Genomic DNA, 20,006 nt, shown 5'->3' with positions numbered 1-20,006 from the left:
CAATTCTTAAAATTCAGCTTTGTTTATTTTTTTATAAAGTGCATACCTCACCAAAATTACCAAAATTAAATTACCAAAAATTAAATTAAATACCAAAAATTATTATAAAGTATATTATTTTTGTAAAACCTTTGATGTGTTTTTTTGCACTTTTTTACGAGTGATTTCAAACGAAAATTCGTTGAACTGTATTTTGTTAATACGAGTCAGTTATCTCAAAATGATCTCGTAAAAATGATCCCGATTGTTGTCAAGAATCTTATGCAACTTACCATAAGGGTACTTCAGTACTTCTTAAAATCATGTAGGGTAAATTATAGTGATCATCTAAAAATTTTTGTATATCTTTACGTTTTACAGGTTTCTGAACATTTTGCTATACCTTAGAAAAAAGTAGATGTAACTTTTCGCCGACGTTTTTGGGAGAACACCTCAACCGATTTGAATAATTCAAAAAACATTCGATTTGTGTTGATGGGGAGACATGCTAATTCCTTTTTGACAAAGCCAAGTCCAACCGTTTCGGAGATCCAAGAAAAAAAGTTACAAAAATGCTATTTGGAAATCATATATTTTAACAGTATTTGTTAACTGACTTAAATTGATATAAAAACTTTCAAGAAATTTTAGAATATTCAAAGTCTTCAAAATGTCCAGTTTTCAGAAAAAATCATAACTCTTAAAAAAGTTAATATTTTATTAAAAAAATTCAAAATTTTCACAAAAGTTCAAAAAAGTTCTCAGAAGAAAGCAATTTTTTACATTTTTTTCAAAAATACTCAAATTTTTCAGGTCTGGTCAGAATTTTCACAAAAAGGTGAAGAAAGAAAGAATATTATTCAAATTATTTTCAAAATTTTGCCAAATATTCAAAAAAACACAAATTTCTCACAAAAATTTTAAAAGTCAATATTTTTTTTATTTTTACAATAATATTTAAACTTTTCAAATTTTTAAGAGTTTCATGATTTACAAAAAAGCCTTTTCTTTTTCTAAAATTTCAAAAAGTCGATTTTTCTCAAAAATTACTAGTACATTTAGAAATAATAAAATTTTCTTTCTAAATATGTGATTATTACAATTTAAAAAGCAATTTTAAATATGATTTTATCTTAAGTTTTTAATAAAATTTAAATAATTATTTTTTCAAACTATTATATTATTATTTTATCAAATTGCAAAAGCAAATTGTTCAAAAAAATTATATAATTATTAGTTATGTTACATCGATAGAATGTATTTTCGGTTAATTATTTGCACGCAATTCAAATAATTTTAGTAAATTGTTACAAGGTTAAAATGCAAAAATAAACATCGGGCATTTGTTACATAAAATAGTTATAGGTAACTATTATATATATATATATATATATATATATATAAACTACATATTTTAACATAAAACGTATAATGACATGTTTATATTTTTAAACTTTGGATATAACAACCAATTTAACTAGCTGTAAGTGGAATTCTGTCTTGAGGCAATTATGGCATCGTGCCTTAAGGCAAATTGCTGGAACTTCCCATACCGTAACGAAATGTTCGTGGAATACTGAATGTTTTCAAATAGATTATTATAAATATTGTAAAATTGTCTAATATTTATAAGAATTATATAAACTGAATTGCAGAGTTGAAATTATTTGTAAAGTATATATTAGTACTATAGTCAGAATTAAAAATAAAATCTGAAATATTTTCGATATACAAAAAACTAAAAAAAAAAAAAAAAAAAAATGGAACAAAATTTTTTTTCCAAAATCAATTATTTCGTTAAGACAAGCAGAAAGTTCTTTGAATCATTTAAATCGGACGCTTAGTTCTCTCAAAAATTGCCATTTTTTACATATTTAGCTCCGTATCTTCAAAATGGCTGGGCCTGCCTTTGCCAAAAACTAATAAACACTTCTCCCAATCATTACTAATTGAATGTTTTTTAGAACATTCAAATCGGATACTCCGTTCTCTCAAAAATTCGATCTCTATTTTATGCACTCTTTGCTCCGTATCTCCGAAACGGCTGGACCTGCCTTTGCCAAAAACTAATCAGCTCTTTTCCCTATCAATAGGAATCGAATGTTTTTTGAACCATTCAAATCGGTTAATCCGTACGCCCGAAAACGTGGGCGAAAATTTGTATTCATACATACATACACACTCACACACACACACACACACACATCATTTTTTCTGAGGTATGCCAAAACGTTCAGAAACCTTCAAAACGTCGAGAAATGTAAAAATTTTCAATTCCGATTTTTGGCCCATTACAATAACTTACCCTTACGGGAAGTTAAAAATGGAAAAAGTGTCCTTTTTTGTACTTTGCTCAAATTTATACAGTCTTCGAACGTTTGAATGCAATTTATATGAAAATTATTATGTTACCGAGATTCTATTACCAAATTATTTATTTCCAGGTGTTTAAGGTGTTAAAAACAAATGTAAACAACAAAACCTAAACCCAAACAAAAACTCTTCGAGTGCAGTGAATAACGGCATCATCAAAAAAATGCCATCGGAAACAAAATTTTTATTTATTTTAACGTGCAAGTTAAAAATTTTTTTGTGAAAATAAATGTGTAATAATTAACAATTATGAATTTAATAATTAAAACAAATTCGTTGAAATTAAGTGAAGTTGACTTGAAGTGATTTGATTGATGATGGTGATGAAGATGATGAGGAAGGACTTTGTTTGCTGCTGGAGATAAATTGGAGACAAAAGTAAGTGGATAATTTTAAAAAGTTATAAGGGACAAATTTTGCCAATTATGGTACTTAATCATACTGAATATTATCAAAATGCCATGTATTTGCTGTGCATTCAGGCGTTTTACACGTAAACTGCAACGTCATTCGTGTGTTATGAAGCTGAGTCAGAAAAACCCTGTTATCTAAGATCGTTTGCGCGGTTTATAGCTTAGATTTTCTGACAACCTGAGAAATACGCCTGACTGCACAGCAACCGCAAGGCTTTGTCAATTTTAGTATCAAAAATTCTTCATAACATTGCCTTGCCATAATGTTTCACATTTTGTTATTACTATTTCCAAATACACCTTTTAATTTATTTTCACAAGATCTCCTTAAATTTATTATTTTTGTGTTTAGATTATAGCAAAATATTTATTAACACAACGGTTGCCAAAATCTAAACAGAATTTTGGCAAAGCCTCAATTGCCCACTTAGAAGCAAATTAAATTCGAGAACACGTTTTATAAAATGTTTATGAATGTCATCTAATTATAACTTTTCGAAGAATTTTTGTTTTGGGAATAATGGGAAATAAAATCGGTACAGTTATATAATAAATGCTTAAAGTTATATTTTGTTTATTTTTATTCTAAATAAAATTTTGGTTTGGATTTAATATAATAAAAACATTTGCATAATGAGTTCTTTTCCAAACACCTTATTAAATTTTTGTACCAAGCTGTTCAGAATGACTTGAATCGTCGAGAAAACATAAAATTGGTAAAAACGACCTTTTCTTTTTTTTGAACACTTTTTTTTAATGTAAACTTACATAAACGTTGTCCTACAATTTATAAGCTCTCATATTTCGTATATAAAATAAGAATAATGAAAGTTACAGAATTTACAATGATCCATTTGAATACATTTAAAATTCCTCGACGGGAAGTACCAGCAATTAGCCTTAAGGCACGATGCCACACACCACTAGTTTCATATAGTCATAGCCTAAACAATAGATATTCCAAATTATATTGTTTTTGATCCAAAAATTTTAATTTAGATAGCAAATTTTTACTGTTTTATACCTATGACGAATATACACGTCAATACACAAATTTATGGCGTACCAACACGAACACACACGCCAACAAACTTCTGTCACATTTTCATGATGATTATACACGTCAACACAAACAAACCTCGTCACTTTTTCTGTTTTTTTTATTTTAAATTAAATAGCAAATTTTTACTGTTTTATACCTATGACGAATATACAGGTCAATACACAAATTTATGACACTTCATGACGAACATACATGCTAGCATACAAAATGCTTCAGCCTTTTCATAAGGAACGTACATAAAATTCTGCCACTTATGACAAATATACACGTCAACATACAAATTTCTGTCAATTGCTCATGACGAATATACACGTCAACGCAAACAAATTTTGTCACTTTTCCATGATGTGTATATTTGTTTTTTATTTTAATTTAAATAGCAAATCTTTACTGTTTCATACCTATGACAAATATACATGTCAATACAGAAATATATGATACTTTATGAAGAACATGCACGTCAAATACAAAATTCTGCAACTTTCTCATGACGAACATATAAGTCAATACAAAAAAAAATCGCTTTTTCGAACAAATATACAAAAAATTGTCACTTCTTGACGAATATACACGTCAACATACAAAAATTCTGACACTTTTTCATAACGAATATACATAAAAAAAATCTTCCAATTTTTCAAACGAATATATACAAAGTTTTGCGACGTTTTCATGATGAATATACACGTCAACACAAAAAAAATTGCCGCTTTTTCATAATGAATATACACAAAAATCTGCCTCTTCTTTATAACGAATATACACAAAATTCTGTCATCTTTTCACGACGAATATACACGTCAAAATACCAAAATTTTGCTAATTATTCATAATGAATATTCGCAAATGACGAATATACACGTCAACATAAAAAATTCTGCCACATTTTTATAAATAGACATAAAATTCTGTCACCTAATGACGAATATACACGCCAAAACAACAAAATTCTGTGACTTTTTTTTCATAGCGATTAGACATAAAATTCTATCACATAATGACGAATATACACGTCGACATACAAAATTCTGCCACTTTTCATAATGAATATAAACAAATTTCTGACACTTTTTCATGATGGATATACACGTCAACATACAAAGATTCTACCACATTTTCATAACAAATATACTTAAAATTCAGACACTTTAATGACGAATATACACGTCAACACAACAAAATTGCCACTTTTTATAAAGAATATATACAAAGTTCTGCCGCTTTGTCATGGCGAATGTACACGTCAACACAAACAAAATTCTGCTGCTTTTTAATAAAGAATATACATAAAATTAATGTCACTTTCTCATGACAAATATACACGTCAACACAACAAAATTCTGCCACTTTTTATAACGAATATATAAAAAATTTTGTCATATCATGACAAATATACACGTCAGCAAACAAATTTCTGCCTAACGAACACACAAAAAATTCTGCTACTTTCTCATGACGAATATACACGTCAACATGCAAAAATTCTGCCACTTTCTTATGGCGAATTTCCATAAAATTCGGTCAATTTTTCATGACCAATATGCATAGAATTCTGCCACTTTCTCATGACGAATATACACGTCAAAACAACAAAATTCTGTGGTTTTTTCATAACGAATATACTTAAAATTCTGCCACTTTTTCATCATAAATATACACAAAATTTGGATACTTTCTCATGACGATTATATACGTCAACACAAGCAAATATACACGTTAACATACAAAAATTTGCCACTTTTTCATAACGAATATACATAAAATTCTGCCACTTTTTATAACGAATATACACAAAATTTGGTTACTTGTTTATGACGGATATACACGTCAACCAAAAAACTCACTTTATTCATAACAATAATACTCAAAATTCTGACACTTTTTCAAACGAATATACATAAAATTCTGCCACTTTCTCCTGACGAATATACACGTCAACACAATAAATTGACATTTTTCTATGACGTGTATATTTGCCAATCACAATTGAGAGTACCAATAAAGATTTATGCTATCAAAATATCAAATATATATTTATACCCTCTGCCACTATAAAATCAAATTCACCATCGTTGATGATGACCGCTGGTGTTATAATTTGACACTAAATATTCTCAATTCGATAGACGTAATAATAATAATAATAATGTGAGTTGTATTCGATAATAATTCATAGCATCAGAATCTAAATTTATCATCGAAACTAAACTATAGTTACAGTTGTAGTTTAATGGGCTCTAGGCTACAATATAGCCTATATAGAGCTAGATGGAGAGAGAGTTGGGAGCGATTGGGAAGGAGGAGAGTTAGCCCAAAGTGGGCTATTTATTGATTTTATATAGCATATGCTTCCGTTGTGTGTTCTATATAGAAAATGTATTACGATGGCGATTTATGTTACGGCCACTGAGACTAACACAACGACGGTGTATATACTAGCTGACCCGAAAAAGACTGTTTTAGAAAAATTTTAGACTAACTAATTCTAAATGCTAACACAAATGAATTTGATGGTTTACTGAAAACCATCTAAAAAGGATGTCACATATGAATCTTAACGCTTTTGCCAATTTATTAACTTCCCGTAGGGCAAGTTATAGTAATCGCAAAAAAATCGAAAATGAAAAATTTTTATATATCTTTACGTTTCAAAGGTTTCTGAACATTTTGGCATACCTTAGAAAAAATGGATGTATGTGTGTGTGTGTGTGTGTGTGTGTGTGTATGTATGTATGTATGTATGTATGTATGTATGCGCGTGTGTGTATGTATGTGGGGATACAAATTTTCGTCGACGATTTCGGGAACACGGATCAACCGATTTGATTAATTCAAAAAACATTCGATTCGTATTGATAAGGAGACGTGCTGATTAGTTTTTGGCGAAGGCAGGTCTAGCCGTTCCGAAGATACGGGGCAAAAAGTTCCGAAAACGGTAACTCAGTTTTTAAGAGAACGGAGCATCCGATTTGAATAATTCAAAAAACATTTCACTTGTATTGACGAGATGAAGAATCGATAAAATTTTCATGAAGGTAGGTCTAGCGGTTTCGGAGATATGGAGGAAAAAGTAAAAAAATGAGCCATTTGGCGGTCAAAAATGATCATTAGACATATGCACATCAAATTATCAGATATTTTATAGAGATTTTAACAATAAGTATACATTTTGTTAACATTCCTATGGGTTCCGTACCAATGCTTATGCGTTAGACAGCGACGCGGCGCTTACGCGCTTTATATTTTATCCCTATGCAGTTAAAGCAGTACGATTGCTTTTAAAAAAAAGTTCAGATCTTCCACAATATGTCAAAATAAAGAAAAAAAATTATTTTTTTAAAAAAAAAATTTCAAAAAAAAGTAATTTTTTGTCCAATCTATAATTTCTCAAAAATCTTATTTTTTCAAAGTATTTTTTTTTCAAAAATGTTAAACGTTTTTAAAAAAATAATAATTTTTGGTACGGGAAGTTCCAGCAATTTGCCTTAAGGCACGATGCCTTAATTGCCTTAAGACAGAATTCCACTTACAGCTAGTTTGCACCAGGTTATCATTTAGACTGTGCTTAGTCTGGGTAATTTTTTGAATTTCAACACCAAAATTACATTTCTCAATTTAGATGAAAATTGGAAAAGTGCTCCAGTACAAGTACAGTCTAAACGCACTTGCGAGAACATTTGTACCAGGTTGTCACTTAGACTGTACTTAGTCCGGGTAATTTTTTGACTTTTTAACCCTATAGTATTTCTATAATTTATAAGCGAAAATTGAAACTATTATCCAAATCATTTATGGTATTAAAAAAAATTTTTTTTTGGTAATTTAGAAAAAATTTGAAATTTTTAAATAAAAAAAATTTCTGTCCCAAAATTCTGTTCTAGTCGTTTCTTGTTACTGTCAATAAAACTAAAATATGTTTGTATTTAAGTATGTTTCGTTCTATCAAAAACTACTATTTTCTTGCACATTTTGCTCCGTATCTCCGAAACGGCTGGACCATCCTTTTCCAAAAACTTATCACCACTTTTTCCCACCATTATAAATTGAATGTTTTCCGAATCATTCAAATCGGATGGATTGTTCTCTCAAAACCTAATTTCTATTTTCTGCACTCTTTGCTCTGTCTCTCCCAAACAGATGGACCTATCTTTGTCCAAAAATTTATCAGCACGTCTCCCACTCAATTGGAATCAAATGGATAAAAAATTCTATCTACAATCTAAATACTTTACCACCAAAAACGACTAGACCTGCCTTTGTCAAAAACTAATCAGCACGTTTCGTCATCAAAATGAATCGAACTAATTCTAAATGCTAACACAAATGAATTTGATGTCTTACCCACTGCAAAGCATGTCACATATGAATGTTCATGGGACGTATTAATAGTCATTGCAAATTGCAAGTGCCAACCCAATCTGAAATTTTTGGTTATTCAACGTTTTTATATAATTCTTTAATTTTTGTTTTGCGGAGTAATCTAAACAATCATTTTCGATTGTTGTGGCATGTCTAGCGAATTTTTGTAAAAATTTTCAGTTTCCTCTCAAAAATAGTTTTATCTTCAGATTTTAATATCAAATTTCCATTTTCTTTTCTAAAACTATTTCTTCTACAAATCAACAATGTACTAAACATTTTATACTAGAAATATTTTTATGAAAATCCGTCTATTGCAAAAGAACGTTTGCCGGGCCAGCTAGTATATATATACAAAAAATCTTGATCGTAATTCAAAGAACAATTTTAACAAAAAAGACAAGCTATATGAAAAATAATTCAGCCACTAAAATAACTATTATGAGTTAGAAGTTAAAATTCAGTGTTGTTTGTATTTTTCAATTCCGTATTAAAAAAATTTGAAAAAATGTAAAATTAACCCCATAATTGAACCCTCCAAAGTATTTATGGTTACATAAATACATACATAATTTTTTCAATTATAATTTAATTTTTTATAAACTAAAAAATCGAAACTAAAATTAAATCAAAAGCTTTCGTTGACTCAAAACACGGGATAAAAATTATTCTATAACTGAAATGAATTTTTGTGAAATAGAGGTTTGTGGTAGGAGGGTAAAAATTTAGGGCTGTAAGGCGTTTTTGTTAATTTCGAATTATAAAAAAAAATTAAAATTTGTTCATAAGCTAGAGAAAAATCTAAAGTAATTAAAATCTAATTTAAATACCAGTTAGGGTATGAAAAATTCCTATTCTCAGACATACAGAACATGGTTTCAGAGAAGTATTGAAATGTTAGATTTGATAAAACTCGAAAACGGCTGAACAGATTTTTCCCAGTGTTACCTTTAAAATATTTGTACTAAACCAGAAATTATGGGAAAGGTGAGAAATTATTTCAAAACCGCTTGTAATATATAAGAACCTTGAATATCAAAATGTTCCAATTCAATTTAGAAAGAAATCAGTTTCAGATTAGGCTGGTACTTGCAATACCCAAGGAGCATTTATATGGGGCATGCGTTGCAGTGGGTAAACTATTCATATATTTTTTGTTAGGTGCTCCCTTCATTTACATTATGCATTTGGAATTAGTGAAATGTGGGATGTAAAACTAGAAATGAAACTAGATAGTGAAACTAGAAATATTTTTTAAAGCACAACAACGTTTGCCGGGCCATCTGGTGTATATATATATATATATATATATATATATATATATATATATATTCGAACCGGAAAAAATAAACGTTCGGATTAATTTTAGAACGAGAGATCAATGAATGGGTTCGGTTTATGGTTCAAGTGCGGCGCGAGTTATAGTTCAATGAATATGTGGTTCATGTTCAACGTTCGTTAAAAAAAACACACATTATATCAGGATTATATATATATCACAATTAAAATAAATGCAACAATTTTTTGCAATTACAAAATATATAAAAGTTTGTCTTCTATTTTTATCTCTTCCTCCAAGCTTTCTACATAATGAATTTCTTGCACAATCAAATTAATTCACTCTTTTTCTTTCGACTAAGGCAACAATTATTCCTAAGTCAATTATCGCATTCGTTTACTCCGCTCCTCCGAGAGGTGAAAAAGAACCAACGAAACGCAGCCAATTAAATCCTTGAAATATATTTACATAACTAATTTTCAATTTGAACGGACTAACTAACTAACGATGGGCGAGCCAGCGAGCTTTTCAAATAATCCACCACGACCTAGATCGACTCGGTATACTCTGGTAGGTAGGTAGATAGAAAATCTCTGCTTTATTTACTCGACTAATTACACACGATTTTTAATTCCCCGGGCGAAGGTTGATTTTTAATTTCCCGGAGGTCGAGATTCGTGCGGAATTTCTCTGGGTAAATTTTGTACCTTGAATAAGTAATGAATTTTATACAATTATTGTTAATTGTTCGTAGGGTAAGTTGTTGTAATCGTCCAAAAATCTAAAATATTTTTAAAGTAAAACTTCTTTAGGCGCGGCTAGGGTGTAAATCCGTACAAATGCAACGGAAGTGCGTTACGGTAGATAAGATAAGAGTCGAGTGCCAATGATTCATCATTCGCTCTCGATGATATCATTTCAATACGGATCGATTGTGATTAGTCGTCGGGTATGTGAATAGAGATCTGTCGTTGTATGCGTACCGATATCAACATTGAAATCGGCGTAGATAAATAAACATTCTAAAGTTAGTAGTACAAATCTTGATTTAATGAAAAATGCCTGAATTAGGAGAATATTTTGCCCTGCTCCTTGAAAATAATAAAATAAATTAAACATTTGCGCCGTGTACTAAACGTAAGTTTATTGATTAGAAATTATTAACTTTCCGTAGGGCAAGTTATAGTAATCGCAAAAAAATCGAAAATGAAAATTATTATATGTTTACGTTTCAAAGGTTTCTGAACATTTTGACATACCTTAGAAAAATTGATGTATGTGTGTGTGTGCGGATACAAATTTTCTTCGAGATTTTTGGATCAACCGATTTGAATAATTCAAAAAACATTCGATTCCTATTGAGTGCGAGACGTCCTGATTGATTTTTGACAAAGGCAGGTCTAGTCATTTTGGAGAAAAAGTATTTAGCTTGTGGATACAATTTTTTATCCTTTCGATTCCTATTGAGTGGGAGAAGGGGTGATTAGTTTTTGCAAGGGCAGGTCCAGCCGTTTTGAAGACACCGAGCTGAATGTGCAAAAATGGTAGTTTTTGAGAGCACGCCGATTTGAATGCTTCAGAAAGCATTTTGCTTTTGTTGACAGTGACCCATTACTTTTTGGAAAAGGCAATTTTGTTTTACTCCAAAATTTCTATTTTATTTTTGTTTTCAAAAAAATTTTTTGTTTGAATATCAAAAATGATTAGGAAATTAATTTTAATATTCTAGATGTATAAATTAATAAAATGTAATTTTTTGGGTTAAAGTTTCAAAAAATTACTCTGACTAAGCACAGTTTAAGTGACAACCCGGTACAAATGTGTTAGCAAGTGCGTTTAGACTGTGACAATACTGGAGCAATTTTCCAATTTTATTTAAAATTATAGAAATGTAATTTTGGGTTCAAATTTTCAAAAAAATTACCTAGACGTTTTTGCAAGTACGTTTAGATTGTTTCTGTGCCGAAGCAGTTTTCTAATTTTCTGTAAATTAAAGAAATGTTGAAACCCAAATGGTTGAAACCCAATCCAAAATTTTCAAAATCGTTGAAAATTTCAAAAAATTTGCAAATCTATTTGCAAGTACTTTTAGACTGTAACTGTATTGGAGCATTTTTCCAATTTTATGTAAAGTTTAGAAATGTGATTATTTTGGGTTGAAAATTTCAAAAAATTACCCAAGCTAAGCACAGTCTAAGTGACGACCTGGTACAAATATATTTGCAAGTGCGTTTAGACTGCATCTGTAGCGGAGACGGAGCACTTTTTCAATTTTTGTGAAAACTATTGAAAAATGTGAAAATGTCGCCAAGCTAAGCACAGTGTAAGTCAAAACGTCGCATAAAATTATTTTAAAATGCGTTTAGAATGTGACTATACAGGAGCATTTTTCCAATTTTGTGTAAATGGCTACAATTTTTATGATATTGAATTAGAAATTAAATGATGGTTATTAGGAGATAAATTGATTTATGATTTACATTTGATTTGCTCAGATATAACAAGATGGCAAAAATAATGAAAGTTGCAGTATCTTTAATAATATATTTGAAAACGTTTAAAATTTCACGAATATTTTATTACGGTACGGGACGTTCCAGCAATTTGCCTTAAGGCACGATGCCATACCCCACTAGTTTTAGTTTGTTTTTTAGTTTATCAGTAAATACCCTTTGCCCATGGTCTTTCAACTTTCAATTACCACTGTCAGGGGCTTTCTCTACTACTACTATGTATATATTATAATGTACTCCAGTGTGTCCTATATGTTGTCGTCTTTGGCCACACAATGGCCTCCAGTGTGTGGCACCACGGCGGCATCACATCTGAGAAAACCGCAAATAGTTTTATTACCGCCTGTTTTCTCAGAGCAAATAATATAAGCAAACTACGACGACGACGACGGATCTGGAAATTCATTCTCTGAAAGAGGAGACGTACAAATATTGTCATAATTAGACGTAGACGCTGACTAATATATAGGGTGACCCAGAACTCAACGTCAAACCAAAAAAAAAATAAAGAAATTCACGTAGATTGGTAAGGGGGCATCCAATAATCACGTTTGATAAAAATTCACAAAATATCACGCGGAGGAGAGAAGGGTATAGTAAGATGTATTTGTTTTTCATCTGATTTTTTTTTAAATCCCAACTTCAAAAGAAAAAAATTAAAAGTTTTCAAAAATCTTTAAAAACTTGATCACGTGAATAATGGACGCGCCCTAATTGTGATTTTTTAAGTGTAACCTAGAGTTTTGGTGAAAATGTAACTTTGTTTCTGTTAAGAGACTCTCTGACGAGCAAAATAAAATTAAAGCTAAAGGGAACATACTGACGTGCAAAATAAATTTAAATGAAAAAGGACTCTACTGACAAGCAAAACTGAAGCAAAAGGGACTCTACTGACGATCAAAATAAATTAAAACAAAAGAAATTCTGCTGACGAGCAAAATCTAATCAAAAGTAAAGGAACTCTACTGGCATGCAAATTAAAATTTAAGCAAAATAAGAATTAGAGGATCAGGGACTCTAAAAAATAAAATTAGAGAATCAGGGACTCTATTGACGAGCAAAAAAGGACTCTACTGATGAGAAAAAAATATTATTAAACCGAAAGGGACTCTACTGACGAACAAAAAATAGAATTAAAGAATCAGAGACTTTACTGACGAACAAAAGGGAACTCTACTGACGAGAAAAGTAGAATCAAAGGTAAAAAGGACTGTACTGACAAGCAAAAAGGGACTCTACTGACAAAAAAGTAGAAATAAAGGAAATAGGGACTCTACTGACGAGCAAAATATAATCAAAAGTAAAAGAGAGACTCTACTGATGAGCAAAAAATAGAATTAAAGGATCAGGGACTTTACGGACGAGCAAAAGGGGACTCTACTGACGAGAAAAGTAGAATCATAGGTAAAAAGGACTCTACTGACAAGCAAAAAGGGACTCTACTGACAAAAAAGTAGAATTAAAGGAAAGGGAACTCTACTGTCGAGCAAAATTTATTTTGAAATTTATTAAAGAAAAACGAATCAATTTTAATTTAAACTCTATTAGAAGCCTTTACCACCAGAGCGTCTCAAAAAAAGAATCTGCAATGATTTACTACAGAATATAACATAACATCTATGAAGGCGCTATCGCAGGATAGCGATCTTCTCAAGCCGTCAATTAATATATAACTGCAACAAATGTTGCTGAATGTACTTTGTTGTATAGCTTGCTATGAAAAATAAATAAAAAAAAAAGAAAAATTGAAATACAAGAAAAATTAATATTATTACCCAACAAAACTATTGAACTTTAATAAGAAAAAAAATTAATCATTTATTAAAACACAAATGAACTTAACTTCTATTTAAACCGTATTAACTAATTTCAACATCGCTTTTTAAAAAAAGCGAAGCTCGGTAAAAAGTTGTAAACCTCGTTAAAAAAAATTGTAAATCTCATTGAAAGATTTTGAACCTTAATTTATTAGAAGATCAAATGAATTCAATACAGAAATAATCTCAAGACCAAATTTCAAGACATTGTAAAAATCATTTTGATCAATACTTTTCTGATCTTATTGAAAAGTTTAAATATATCAGCAAAACTAAATGTTTGAAATTATTTATCGATTTTTAGATAATTTGATTTGCAAGATTTATCCCTTAACCACACACTTCCACATTTATAATCAGTTGATTATTATTTTTGTGCTAAAATTTTTCTAGAAACATGTCTTATGACCAAACATTTCCCGGGCCAACTACTATAAACACAAATATATCTTTTCAAAATGTTAAGCATCAATATATAAATAAACCATTCCAAAGCTTTTACGAAAACACTTTCCGTTTACTTTTCGAATACATACATTTCAATATATCCTTACAATTCACCTCATGAATACCATCTATTTCCTTGTTTCCTTCTGAAAAATTCCAATACAACTTTGCGAGAGGCAAATAAGGATCCTTTGCTTCTCGTTCCAGGATAATATAATACCCTCGGATACCTTATTAGGGCCTTTAATTCAATACCTTTAAGCCGTAATCCGTCTATTCGCTTCTCGATTCCAAATTGAATTTCCGAATTACCAATTAGCCAAAGGAAAACTTTGGCTAAAGCATTTGGAAGAGGATAAATAAGGATTCATTCATTTTTAGGAAGATTTAGATTTTCAGCAAAGGAGGAGAAGGATGAATGGTTTTGTAATGAATTTAATCAATCGACGTGGGATCGGAATCAGAAGAATTACTAAAGTTGCGTTTTATAATCCTCATTAAATGCGTCAACTTTTGATGGAACTTGCCAACACACTTTAGTGCTAAATTTTTTAAAAGAGTGTCTCTCAAAGATGACTGATTTTGAAGATTTGAAATTCATAGTTTAAGAAAAACTCTCGAAATGCAATTGTGTCATTATTTGTGACCCTAAAACCGTTATTAACAAAACTTAAATGATAAAAATAATAAATATTTTTTACAAAAATTGAAAAATGGTCATAATTTTACTAGATTTAAAGCTCTAGGTTGCACATAAAAGATCGCGATTTTTTTTTGTATTTTGCTCGTCAGTAGAGTCCCATCTCATTTAATTTTATTTTGCTCGTCAGTAGAGTTCTTTTTTCAATAATTTTATTTTGCTTGTCAGTAGAGTCCTTTTTCTTCAGAATATATTTTGCTTGTTAGTAGAGTCCTTTTGCTGTTTATTCTATTTTGCTCGGCAGTAACGTCTCTCTACATTTTACTACATTTAGATCGTTGGTAGAGTCCCTTTGCGTAAAATTCAATTTTGCTCGTCCGTAGAGTCCCTTTATCAATATTTTTTTGTTTGTCAGTAGAGTCCCTTTTCCTTTATTTCAATTTTGCTTGTCCCTTTACTTTTGATTACATTTTGCACGTCAGTAGAATTTTTTTTCTTATAATTTTCTGTTTTGCTTGTAAGTAAAATATAATTTTTTCAATAAAGTAAAGTTTTTTTCAATAGTTCCTTATTTTAAATGAATTTGCAATTTTTTTCAAATAAAATGAACAAAACGATAAAATTTGAAACAAATCGATAAGACTCGGCGACGAATCGATACGACACGAAAACAAATCGACACAAAAACAAGTTTTCACACCCGGAAACGAATTGACTCTATTTGAAAACAAATCGACATCTGCGAAGAAATATATAGCACAGTACAATTCATCGACAGTGAAAATATATAACTCATAAAAACCAAAGATTCATATCAAATAACAGATACGTTGGATATATAATTTCAATTGTCAGAAATAAAACATTATGCAGAATAAATTACATAAAATCAACAATGTGCCTTATTTGTTTCAACAAGCTGAATGTAACTACACATACCAATATGACCTTTGTATGCATTATTCCTATTGTAACTAAATTTGCCTATCAGCAAGTTTCCTAAGGATCAAATATTCAATCGACTCGTAATACCTCGACGTATTATATTACGACCGCAACCTCCTGACCCAAATTGAAGGTCTAAATAAACCCCTTGAGCGCTCTTCTAACAGTCTAACCTTAATCCCTTTCTATAATATTTGATTAGAAATTCTAAACGTCGGTAATTCAATCTTGTTCGAAGACTAAGGTCCATTAGAAAATTGAGAGGACGGAGGACAGAGGTCAGATGGTGTAGTCTGAGGAGTTCGTTGTAATTGTCACAATTTAAAAGACAAGGTAATAGTACTTGGAATTAAAGTGATTTATTTTTTGTTTTGTGAATTTATTTCATAAAAAATAGAAAAATTTTGAATCGATAAATGGAATAAATTTGTCGAAAATTGCAACCCTTATCTAATATTTCAACTCTTGTGGATTCTTTTCCAAGTCTTGTCAAATTATTTAGTTTTTTAATTCTTATCAAATTATTTAAGTTTTAGTGATTGTTTTTCAAATCTTGTCAAATGATTCAATTTTCCAAGACTTGTCAAATATTTCAAGTTCTGAGGATTCTTTTCCAAGTTTTGTCAAATATTTCAACTCTTGTGGATTCTTTTTCAAGTCTTGTTAAATTATTCAAATTTTCTTCTCTTTCTCTTTCATTCAATTTTTCAAGTTTTGTCAAAAATTTTCAAATTTTGTCGAAAAATTTTAAGTTTTGTCAAATATTACAAGATCTGTAGATTCTTTTCCAAGTCTTGTCAAATATTTGAACTCTTGTCAAATATTCCAAAACTTGAGGATTCTTTACAAAGACTTGTCAAATTGTTCAAGTTTTCAAGTTTTGTCAAATCATTCAAATTTTGTCGATTATATTTCAATTCTTGTCAAATATTTCAAATCTTGTCAAATAATTCAAGTTTTATCAAATCATTTAAGTTTTGTCGAAATATATCGAGTCTTGTCAAATCATTCAAGTCTTGTCGATTTTTTTTTTTCATTTCTTGTCAAATCCTTCAAGCTTAGTCAAATATTTCAAGTATTGTGGAATCTTTTTCAAGTCTTTGTCGATGTATTATTCAAGTTTTGTCGAAGTACTTCAAATTTGTCGAATATTTCGAGTCTTGTCGAATCTCGTCTGAGTCTTGTCGAATCTCGTCTGAGTCTTGTCGAATTTTGTCCGAGTCTTGTCGAATTGCATTCAAGTCGTAATGGTGACTCATTTTCGAGGTTTAAAAAAATGAGATTCTACTGACGAGCTATATATAATTGAAATTGAAGGAACTCTACTGATGAACAAAAAAAAATAATCAAAAGTAAAGGGACTCTACAGTCGATCAATATCAAAGCAAAAGGGACGCTACCGATGAGCAAAATAGATTTAAAGGAAAGGTGCCTCTAGTAATAGTCAAAATATATTTGAAAGAAAAAGAACTCTACTGATCAGTGAAAATATAATCTGAAGTAAAGGGATTCTACTGACAAACAAATATAGAAGTAAAGCAAAAGGGACTCTACTGATGAGCAAAATAAAATTAAAGCAAGACGAGCAAATTAAAAATAAATCAAAAGGACTCTACTGACGACCAAAATAAAAATGAAGCAAGAGAGACAAGAGAGAGAAAAATAAATTAAAAGGGACTCTACTGACGAGCAAAATGAAACTAAAACAGAAGAGATTCTACTGACGAGCAAAATAAAATTAAAGCAAAAGGGACTTTACTGACGAGCAAAATAAAGTTGAGAGCAAAGGGATTCTACTGACGAACAAAATAAAGTTGAGAGCAAAGGGATTCTACTGACGAATAAAATAAAGTTGAGAGCAAAGGGATTCTACTGACGAATAAAATAAAGTTGAGAGCAAAGGGATTCTACTGACGAACAAATATAGAAGTAAAGCAAAACGGACTTTACTGACGAGCAAAATATAATCCAAAGTGAAGACTCTACTGACAATCAAAATAGAATCTAAAGGAGGATTCTACTGACGAGCATAATGATATTAAAGCAAAAAGGACTCTACTGATGTGCAAAATAAAATCAAAGCAAAATGGACTGTACTGACGCGGAAAAAAATTAAACCTCATAAAAGGACTTATTATCGAGACTCAACAATTTGAATTCGAATCTCAACTATTCTTTCTAGATTTTTTTTAAATTCATTATTGAGTCTGATTCTTTGTGTTACAAATTTATTGTTAGGAGTCTTGACACAATTTTAACTTTGTCTGTGTGATTTTAAATGTAAAAAAATACAATCAGTAGTTCAGATATTAGTTTTTCTATTTTTAGTTCTTTTTCGAGTCTTGTCGAATCTTACCCGAATTTGGCCAAACTTTATTCGAGTCTTGTCGAATTTTACTAGAGGGTTGTTGTTTCGTTTATATCAATCTAGTTTCTAATCAAAACTTTTCGAGTACCATTTCGAGTTCGATTTATGCTAGTTTTATTCTCAAACATTTCAGAATGATTTGAAGTTAGATTTACTAATGAAAACATAAACTTCTCTCGTAAAACGATAGTAATTTAATTTTTACCCATGTCTCTATTAATTTCGACATCTTCCTCTCCGTTCGAATAAAATTAAACTCAAAAATAGTCGAAATAAAATTCCCTGACAATGGTAATAACGGCGGATGAGAAAAGTAAAGGCACGAGAGCAGTAGTTGTCTGCAGAGAAATTAATTAGTCTTTTAATTCGTTAATTACAACGACTCTTAATTGCTAATTAGAATGTCTCCATTGTACAACTGCCGTCGTATGAATACGACTTAATAATAATAATACTCGAGAGAAGAGAATGGGAGATGAAAAAGTGGAAATTTACGAGAAAATTAAGGTGTTTTCAGATTTTGAGAGAAATGAGATTAAAATAGGGTTTAAATTCTCTCTTCTCATTTCAAATTCATCGGAAAACTTAATATAAAATTTAAACAATAAAACTACGTTCATTATTCCCATAAATTGTAAACGATTTTATATCAACAAACAAAAATAAAATATTTAATATTCCGAGACTTTACAATCCTCTCCATAAATAAAAATGATTGCAACTCCTGTTGAGATAGTCTCATAAAAATCTTGTTTGCGTAAACAGAAATCTAGGAAATGATTTTGTTAAAAATACACACCAGGAAATAAAATGAGAGAAAAATTCATTTCATAAAAGAGAAAATTCTCTTTTATGAAATGAATTTTTCCCATAAATTTGAGTGAGATTGTATATATAGTATAGTGCAGTTGCATTAAAGTTTCCACGTTGAAATTGTTATTACATGATTTTAATTTGAATGATATTCAAATTATTAATACCGCGGAAAAGATATTAAACTATATATTAGAGTTGGCTGAAAGTCGTTTATTTTGCCTACGGGAATAATTCAAAAATGTAATAAAGTTTAAGTGGAAAATTCCCCATTGAGAGTGTGAAGTCACTTTATAATATAATTTGTGGGTAATGTATGAAATTATTTATATTTAATAATCTTATCACATTATGTGGCAAAATTCTGAAACTTCTTCAACTAATGCATATTATTTTTGAGAGTATGAAATGAAAATTTAATATCATAATGCTTGATATCGAGCTGTCCAAGGTCTAGTTTGTATTAGAGTTAGTTGTATCACGACGGAGTCACTAAAAATGTATTTTTAATATTTGGTATCCAATTTTTAATTTTTGTAAAAAGTGTAAATTTTATATAGTGCTTGATATCGAGCTGTCCGAAGTTATTCTTAGTTTGTATCAGCCCACATTTTTAACTAATACACCACGATGGGCTTAACTATTATTTATTACAATATTTTTATGATTTTTAGACTTATAGGACTAGTAGAAATTTTATGTCATACTGCTTGATATCGAACTGACTTGAATTAAGATTAGTTTATACTAACCCACGTTACAACACGATGGGTGTACTGAAAATGTGTCTTTAATATTTTCATGGCAAATTTTAAATTTTCACAAGTAGAAAGTTTCTGATATCATGTCGCTGGATATCGAGCAGACCTGATCTGAGATTAGTACGTAGAGAACGTAACACTACAAAAGTGCGTTTTTAATATTTTTATAACAGATTTAAATTTTTTAGAACAAGTAGAAATTTTTTTATATCATTCTGCTCGATATCGAGCTGTCC

The 20,006-nt window shown here is 30.0% G+C and overlaps 1 protein-coding gene across 1 annotated transcript in view; it reads left to right on the top strand.

Moving 5' to 3' along the window:
• Positions 1-2,630: 2,630 nt before the first annotated feature.
• Positions 2,631-20,006, top strand: part of LOC113384842 (chondroitin sulfate N-acetylgalactosaminyltransferase 1) — a gene marked incomplete in the record, with an annotated part of 146,245 nt that continues 128,869 nt past the window's right edge. The window contains 1 exon segment of the mRNA XM_026622611.1: positions 2,631-2,730.

Source organism: Ctenocephalides felis, unplaced genomic scaffold (assembly GCF_003426905.1).
Source record: "Ctenocephalides felis isolate EL2017-DRISC unplaced genomic scaffold, ASM342690v1 CF-g0.4_SCAFFOLD_03571, whole genome shotgun sequence".
In the NCBI taxonomy this organism is placed as follows: Eukaryota; Metazoa; Arthropoda; class Insecta; order Siphonaptera; family Pulicidae; genus Ctenocephalides; species Ctenocephalides felis.
The sequence above is the reverse complement of the archived record's forward strand: the minus strand, read 5'-3'. Positions and strand labels throughout refer to the sequence as shown.